Source organism: Rhagoletis pomonella, unplaced genomic scaffold, assembly GCF_013731165.1.
Source record: "Rhagoletis pomonella isolate Grant_MI unplaced genomic scaffold, Rhpom_1.0 Rhpom_scaffold_00010, whole genome shotgun sequence".
NCBI classification, from domain to species: Eukaryota; Metazoa; Arthropoda; class Insecta; order Diptera; family Tephritidae; genus Rhagoletis; species Rhagoletis pomonella.
Window position 1 is genome coordinate 11,055,587 of NW_023458564.1, and position 8,961 is coordinate 11,064,547.

Genomic DNA, 8,961 nt, shown 5'->3' on the forward strand with positions numbered 1-8,961 from the left:
CGGCCTCAACACTTTTAGGCTGCACTGGCAAAAGGTAGTCATAAGCCATTTGAAGATAATGACCCCTATTTCCTCCATTACAAAATATTTGAACTTCTTTTACCACCACGTCGGATAAATTATAACTTTTGCGATTTGGGAAAGTTGGAGTAGATTGATTTAAAAAATTGTGTAACTTTTCCTTAAAACTTTCTGTTTCGTTTACATTAGTGACGCTATGAGTACATTCATTTAAATCTTCTTCAAAAAAGCCTCAGGCTGCAAGTTTAAAAGTACAGTTTCAAGCTTTTTGTTAATTGTGGTCAAAACGGCATTTTACTAAAGTCATAATTCAAATTCTTAAACAAGTTCTTACTATCAATTCGATATTTCAAATTTTTCGGGATCTCGGGATCAATACAAGTAAATCCCGAGATTTTCGGGACGTCAAAAACTACTAGTATTGGTATGAAAATGATTTAAATAACGTAACTACACTCAGGTAGTAAAGATGGTACGTAAGGGGAAAAATTCTACACCGGAACAGATTCAACTGATAATTTTTCCCAGAGAAAAGGCGAAAACTACAAAAGAATTGCAGAAATGGTTAATATGAAGCTAAGCACAGTAGGAGATATTGGTCGGTGATACAAAATCGAGGGAAGGGAGCATATATTTAAGCAACCTGGTAAGCCAAAAAAGCTCAACGAGAGAGATCAAAATTTCATTGTTAGAAAAAAAAAGGTAACTCCCGCCTGAGTGCACCTAAAATTGCCACGAAAATTGTTTACGAAAAATATTATTTTTATTATTAAGTATATTTATTTTATATATTATTTTTAAATTGAAAATTCCATCCTCCGTGGTTTTTTTGCTAGCTCATCTGTCGTCTGTCTATGTTTGATAGTCATCTGGCCAGTATGTTTCAAAATCTTGTGCCATTTGACAGAAGCTACTAGAGTCCAACTTAGGAATTTTCTTTGGCAAGATGTCCTGAATATTCTTTAGTACTTTTTTGTGATTCACAAAACTCATATTTATTTGATCCAAATAATGATCAAGAACGGGAATAAAAATTGAGCAACGAAAAATAAGTTTCTGCGCTTCCGACGTAATTTGCACGATATACTTACTTGACTTCCCACTCGCCGTGGTACATCTAAGATAAAACCAACCTTATTTGCTTCCCCCTCAGCGAATTTGAAGATTCTTTCAACGTTTTCTTCTGTGTTTTGTCAAATATCGGCTAGTTCTGTATACAGATTTTCGGCGTAATATTTGGTTCGCCTTTGATGGTTTCTTATGTACTTATATATGTATATCATTCAGCTTTTGTACGCATTTTTTATCATTATCATTCAACAAAACTTACTTATAGACTGGTGAGAATAAGAAACGTGGTATATCAACATGTTTCTATGAGATTAGTCAATTTTTCTTTTAAATTTTTGGAATGTATGTAAGACTAGGGTCACGAATTTAGATACGATACGATACCACATCGATATTTTGAAAAAAATGATAAAATGAAAATGTTAAAATTTAAAAACTCTGGGAAATGGGCAAAACTATTTGTATAAAACTTTTTGTAGTAATATTTGAAATATTTAAGGCTAATTTTCCAAATTCCAAAATGTAAAAATCTGTCCTGCTTTTTTTTATCAGCCGAAGTATCTGACGTGACGTTACCTTACTAAAATTTCTATTGAATGTTTTGTTGTTAATATTGTTTTTAAACAAATTTTTAAAGCAAATAAAACATGAGTTTTAGCCTTAGCTAGGGTTCCATTTCTTGCGAATCTATGTCGTACTATAACCTTCCTACTTACTTTGGAATTTATATGTAAAGCAATATAGATATATTTTGCGCCTTAAAGCGCAGAAATGTGTACTATCTTAGGTTGCAATGTGGCGCGCCTTTAGTGATGTACTTGTTAAAGTGCAAAGTGTTAATTCTTTATTAGAAAATGAGACCAATATTCAGTTTTAATTTTTTGAATTTTGTATCGATATTTGGAATATCGAGTCTTTTTATTACTACAGTGAAACCCGCTTAATAATTATGTTCACTTAAGTACCCGCATCGAGGTACTTAAGCGGGTTCTTTTAAGTACCCACCCCGGCTAAGTACCTCAAAAAGCTGACATTTTTCGTGAGGTACTTAAGCGGGTTTTACTCTATATTAATGGGTACCCGATATTTTTACAGCGATACTTTAAATGAGTATTATATCGATACTTTCGGGTCGATATCGTGTCCCTATGTAAGACAGCAGTTTTCTTAAAAATAATAAAACTAACTGAATCGTATTTAAGGGCAGATATCCCAAATGTTTAATAAGCATAAAAGTAGCAAGCAAAATATTGTATTGATTAAAAACAAGTATGTATTTGATACTATACCCATGCAAAAATCGTTGAACCATGTGATCTATTTGTGCCATATTGGAGTACTTACAAAATGCTCCTCTGTAATCCAGAGTAGGAGTATATGCAAGCCCGTCGAGAGGGCGGGACTTTTAAGGGGCCTGAAATATCAGAAAACATCATATATAAAAAGAGCTAATTGATCACAAAATATTAACAGACTTATGATTTTGTTGAGTTTGTTAACCGAATTTGAATTATTATTATAACTAACATTTTTATAAACAAAATTGCATTCATTATAGAAACAAATATTTTTTGATACTTCCGCTAGGAGCCACATGCTTTTAAATTAATACAATGTATGTACAGGGGCCCGTGATTTTTCAGTCCTGGGCCCCGCATTTTCTGTCGACGGCCCTGTGTATATGGTTCTGCCCTAGGGCATCGCAATGTTAATTAGACCACATTTTTGATATGCATTTCGGTTAATTTTGGAGTACTCTTTACCAGTGTTGCCATTTAGCCGTTTTCCGGCTAGATTTAGCCGGTTGCGATAGCAAACAGCCGGAGAAATTTCGGTTTAGCTGGAAGCCGATTTGTTAGCCGTTTTGTAAAAAAAAATTAGCCGTTTTTAGGCGATTTTGCTATTTACATTGTTTTCTTAAAATTCGAGTATATATATTTCCATTTTTGACTAAGCGATCCAGCGGAGTGCAATGGGGTATAGTCGTTGCGCTGGGTATGCAGTTACAGTTGCATGGCTATACTCAATCCCGACTCTTGCGTCCTCGTTCGCGCACTCTGGGCAACGTGAGCAACCCATGTGCGAGATGCGGTAACCAATCCGAGTGGAGCCTTGGGTCACGGCAGAAAGAGAGGGAGCTTCGGTGGGGCCACTGTGACTTATTCGGTTTAAGGGCTCACTGAAGTCTGCAGCGTCTGTTCACCAGTATGTGATATATATACGGCTATATAAACGTGTATTTGGTTGCGAAACCACCCCCGTCCCAGCAATGGGTTGTGCGCTGGGCTTGGGACCCGCCACGTAAAAACCACTTCCAGTGAAGAAGCAAGGCAAAGCCTCGGATGAGACCCCCCCTTATGATGACGACCACGACAAACGTTTAATGGACTACGATTTGAGGGCATGCACCTGGAATGTCCGGACCCTTAATGGGGAAGGTGCCTCTGCCCGGCTGGTTGATGTCCTCGTAAGGACAAAAGCTGACATCACCGCCATCCAAGAAATGCGTTGGACTGGGCAAGGCAAACAATGTCTGGGGCCATTGCGACGTCTACTACAGCTGCCATGTAAAGGAGCGCAAATTCGGTGTTGGATTTGTGGTGGGAGAGAGACTCCGTCGCCGAGTACTGTCGTCCACCCCGGTGGACGAGCGTCTAGCCACAATCCGCATCAAAGCGAGATTCTTCAACATCTCGCTCATCTGCGCCCATGCCCCGACGGAAGAGAAGGATGAGGCATCCAAGGATCTCTTCTATGAGCGCTTGGAGCGCACGTACGAGCGCTGCCCCCGTCATGATATCAAAATCGTGCTTGGCGACTTCAATGCCAGGGTGGGCAAGGAAGGGATATTTGTCCGTCCGTCCGTCGGAAAATTCAGCCTCCACGACGAAACGTCCGACAACGGATTGAGGCTGATCGACTTCGCCGGGCCCCGAAACATGGTAGTATGCAGTACTAGGTTCAAGCATAAAAAGATCCATCAAGCTACGTGGCTGTCTCCGGATCGAAAAACGAGAAACCAAATCGATCATGTGGTGATAGACGGAAGGCACGCTTCCAGTGTTTTAGACGTACGCACACTCCGAGGCCCAAACATCGACTCGGACCACTATCTTGTTGCAGCCAAGATACGCACCCGCCTCTGTGCAGCAAAAAATGTGCGCCCAGATATGCTTAACGCCGAAAAGCTGCAATCACAACAGACAGCCAGCGCTTTCGCTACTCGACTCTCACACCTGCTCTCAGAGAGCACTCTTCAACAAACCGACATATGCGAGCAGTGGAACCACATTTCCCGCTCATTAAGTACCGCCGCCGAAGAAGTAGTCGGATTTCAGCGAGCCCGAAAGAACAACTGGTACGATGAGGAGTGTCAGGAAGCTGCAGAGAAAAAAGATGCCGCCTACAGGGCCACGCTGCGATCGGGCGCAACGCGAGCCATGTGGGACCGTTATAGGGAACTGAAGAAGGAAGCGAGACGTATTTGCCGCAATAAGAAGAGAGAGGCCGAAATACGTGAGTGCGAAGAGCTTGAAATGCTGGCCGACAGGAGGAATGCCCGAAAATTTTACCAGAGAGTTAGGCGACTTACGGAAGGTTTAAAGACAGGGGCGCACTCCTGTAAGAACAATACGGAAAGTTGTGGAGAAGAAGAACCCGAGCCTGCAGTCGATGATGACGGAGTCGACGTTCCACCGCCTGACTATGACGAAGTACGAATAGCAATAACGCGGCTGAAAAACAACAAAGCCGCTGGAGCTGACAGCCTGCCAGCTGAGCTATTCAAGTACGGCGGCGAGGAGTTGATAAGGTGCATGCATCAACTCTTGTGCAGAATATGGTCAGATGAACGCATGCCCGACGACTGGAATTTAAGTGTGCTGTGCCCAATCCACAAGAAAGGTGACCCCGCCATTCGCGCCAACTACCGCGGGATCAGCCTTCTAGGCATAGGTTACAAGGTCTTATCGAGCGTATTGTGTGAAAGACTGAAGCCCACCGTCAATGAACTGATTGGGCCTTATCAGTGTGGCTTTAGACTTGGCAATCCACCATAGACCACGAATTCACAATACGCCAAATCTTGGAAAAGACCCGCGAGAAAAGGATCGACACTCACCACCTATTTGTCGACTTTAAAGCCGCTTTTGACAGCACTAAAAAGAGTCTGAATTTGGCATCCTCTCAAAACTCATACGGCTGTGTAAAATGACGTTGAGCAATACCACCAGCTCAGAATTGGAAAAGACCTCTCCGAGCCGTTCGCCACAAAACGGGGTTTCAGACAGGGCGACTCCCTTTCATGTGACTTCTTTAATCTGATGTTGGAGAAGATAATAAGAGCTGCAGAACTGAACCGCTCAGGAACAATTTACTATAAGAGCGTGCAATTGCTGGCTTATGCCGATGACATCGACATCATCGCTAACAAAAACCGCGAAGTCTGTTCTGCCTTTTCCAAGTTGGATAGGGAAGCAAAGCGAATGGGTCTGGTGGTAAACGAGGACAAGACGAAGTATCTCCTGTCATCAAACAAACAGTCAGCACATTCACGCCTTGGCACCCACGTCACTGTTGACAGTTACAATTTCGAGAAAGTAGAGAATTTCGTTTACTTGGGAACCAGCATTAACACCGATAATAATGTCAGCATTGAAATTCAACGTAGAATCACTCTTGCCAACAAGTGCTACTTTGGACTGAGTAGGCAATTCAGGAGTAAAGTCCTCTCTCTACGTACGAAAACCGCGCTCTATAAGTCACTCATCATGCCCGTGCGGGTATATGGCGCAGAAGCATGGACAATTACAACATCCGATGAGGCGGCTCTTGGAGTGTTTGAGAGAAAGATTTTGCGGAAGATTTACGGGCCTTTACGCGTTGGCGACGGCGAGTACCGCAGACGATGGAACGATGATCTGTATGAGCTTTACAACGATATGGACATAGTGCAGCGAATTAAAGTACAGCGGCTCCGCTGGCTTGGTCATGTCGTTCGAATGGACACCGACGCTCCAGCTCTGAAAGTATTCAACTCGGAACCCGCTGGTGGTAGCAGAGGAAGAGGGACGCCCCCACTGCGATGGAAAGATCAGGTGGAGAAGGACTTGGCTTCACTTGGCGTTTCCAGTTGGCACAGAGCAGAAACGACTGGCGTGCTTTGCTGAACTCGGCCAAAATCGCTTAGGCGGTTACAGCGCCAAAAAAGAAGAAGAAGAGAGAGAAGATCCAAAATCTGTTAGAAATGGCTGCTAGCCTTATCGCGGAGGCAGGGTTATATAAAATTTGCCCGATTTCGCTTATTTTTATTTTAAACGAATATATTTTTTCTAAAGAAGACCGTAGCGGGGATTTTCTTCATAAAATGTTTGTTATGAATGACTTAAATTTAAGTGTGAAGTTTTATTTACAAACTTATAAAATAACAAATTCTTTCACTGTTTGCTTAACACGCGTTTGTGTTTGGATATAGTGCCAAGAATAAATGTTACAGGTATTGCCTTGCCAGATAGCGCATATTCAATTCTGCCTTAATTATAAAACATCATTGTTGCCCACGCTTAAAGTTTTAAGGTGACGTTAAAATGGATATTTTCAAGCACTATGTATACATATGAATTTATTTAAACAAACTTTTTTTTCTGAGAGCTTATTGAAATTCCAAAAACCGAAGGCCAACTTGAATTAAAAGAACCAACACTGAAATGCGTCAAAATGAAAATAACAAAAACAAATAACGTAAGGACGAGCACACCTAAACTGAAACATTCTAATAATGTAATAACATCCAACTATATATGTCCAGGCCTCTAGAGCAGTCAGCTAATTTGTCTTCAGATTTCAACAAGGATTTATTATCTATCAAGTCCTGGGCATCGCAAAATGGGCTTTGTCTTAATTGTGATACCTATTTGTAAGAAGCGTCTGAACCTCATAGATATTCCATCACTATTCATTGGGGATAAAACTATTAAATTTGTAACCAAGGTAACTATTCTCGGTTATGTTATTAATACCAGTCTTACGTGTGTTGGTCATATAAACTCCATTACGCGCTATGTATTTGGGATAGCGAAATTTGAGCATATCTCTGCCTGGAGGGCAAGTCTGCTCGGCTGTGAAATCTCTGACTACTTGAAAGCTAAAAATTGTATATTCCTATTTCGTCTTATGATGGATAAGACTCCCGGCTACCTTTATGAAAAATTAATATTTCCAAAATCAACACGTGTAAGTTATCTAATTGTCCCTAGCTATAACTATCTCAGCTCTGCGAGGCTATTTTTTGTCAACGTATATGGAACGCTATTCCAGCCTCTATCCGTAGTACTTTGAATAAAAGCAACTTAAAGAGTCTCTTGTATTCATATTTTCGCTAGTTTGTCTTAAGTTAAATACCTGTTACATTGAGATGTGCTCTCTTCGTACGTATATATACATGTAATTATATTCAGCCATAGTAATATCACAAAGTTTTATTTTATTCTAAATTTATACAACCTAATACCTGTGCCAGTTTTGTTTATCTTACGTTAGTCCTAATTAAATTCTTTCATTATAACCTTTATTGTCTCATACATATATAAATTACTGTTGTACTACAAAAGATTTCTTAATCTTACTGTACTAATGCATAGATTAATAAATGAAATGAAATGAAATGAAATCAATTATACATTCTCTGAGAAACCCCGGTTGGTATCAAACTTTATATTTTTAAATAACTATGCGCGCACCGAAACAACTCGCGGCGATAGCAATACTGAAACCGAGACGAACAAGCCTGGGCATGTCACACGATTGAGAGAAATATAGATTGCGCCCATCGCGGTACCGCTAATCCGCTCTTTGTGAATTTGTCAGAATTAGCTGTGTGCGTGACGTCATCTTGGTGCAATTGTTGATTGAGGAAAACCAAATATCGATTTAACTGGGTACGTTTTAGTTATTTGCCCAAAGATTTCGGGCTATTGTGTCCGAATCGGTGACCTGATAAAAAAAATTTTACACACACTTGTAGTCAAGGGTCTACACTTTATTGTAAACCCTAATTTTGTATTTTACAGTCACTAATTTATTAATAAATTCGGCCTGAAAATGCACTTTTTTGAGAGATTCGGAGTGAGTTATACGCAAATATACTGTGGATGGCGTAGCAGGAGTTATATGCACAAAAAATGTTGAATACCTGTGACAATAGAAAGGTGTTCTGCACAAAAATACTGTTTATCGAGTTAACATTTCCGGTGTCAAAATGCTAATTTTAGACCATTTTCCAATGAATCCCCCGGGGTATGTGGAAGCTTTCGAGGGGTCAGGTGTGACTTTACAAAGTGTGAACTGTGCTCTTTCTAGTGAGTTAGATATCAAGACCCACGCCTCCTCCCGCTCCGCCCCCTAACCCGAAAAACTGGTCAAATAACTAAACATTTCCAATTTAACTATTTGTGCGTTAATATTTCTGCGTAGTTTTACACAATTATTGAAACATTACAAGGCAAAATTAAGTCTGCAGTGGCAAATTGTAAAAGTGAAAACAAAAGGCAAGCGTGCGATATATGTAAGTAAGTTTTTTATATACACATATATTACATATATAACTTCATGCATTTTCCAACATCCGGAATGTGCGGTAAATCGTACTTACCTACATGGCTACATGCCCAAAAGCAATGCTACGTGTTCCTAGTTTTCAAGATTAGCGTGGCCAAAAAATCTCTTACAATCTCTCAATTTTATATACAGTTGTCCACAAAATAATAGGAGTGCGATATTTTGACCAGTTTTGGCTATTTGTCTTTTCTTTATTTAATGTTTATTATTTTTTTATAAAAGCCTAGCTGGCTATACAACAAACACCATATAAAT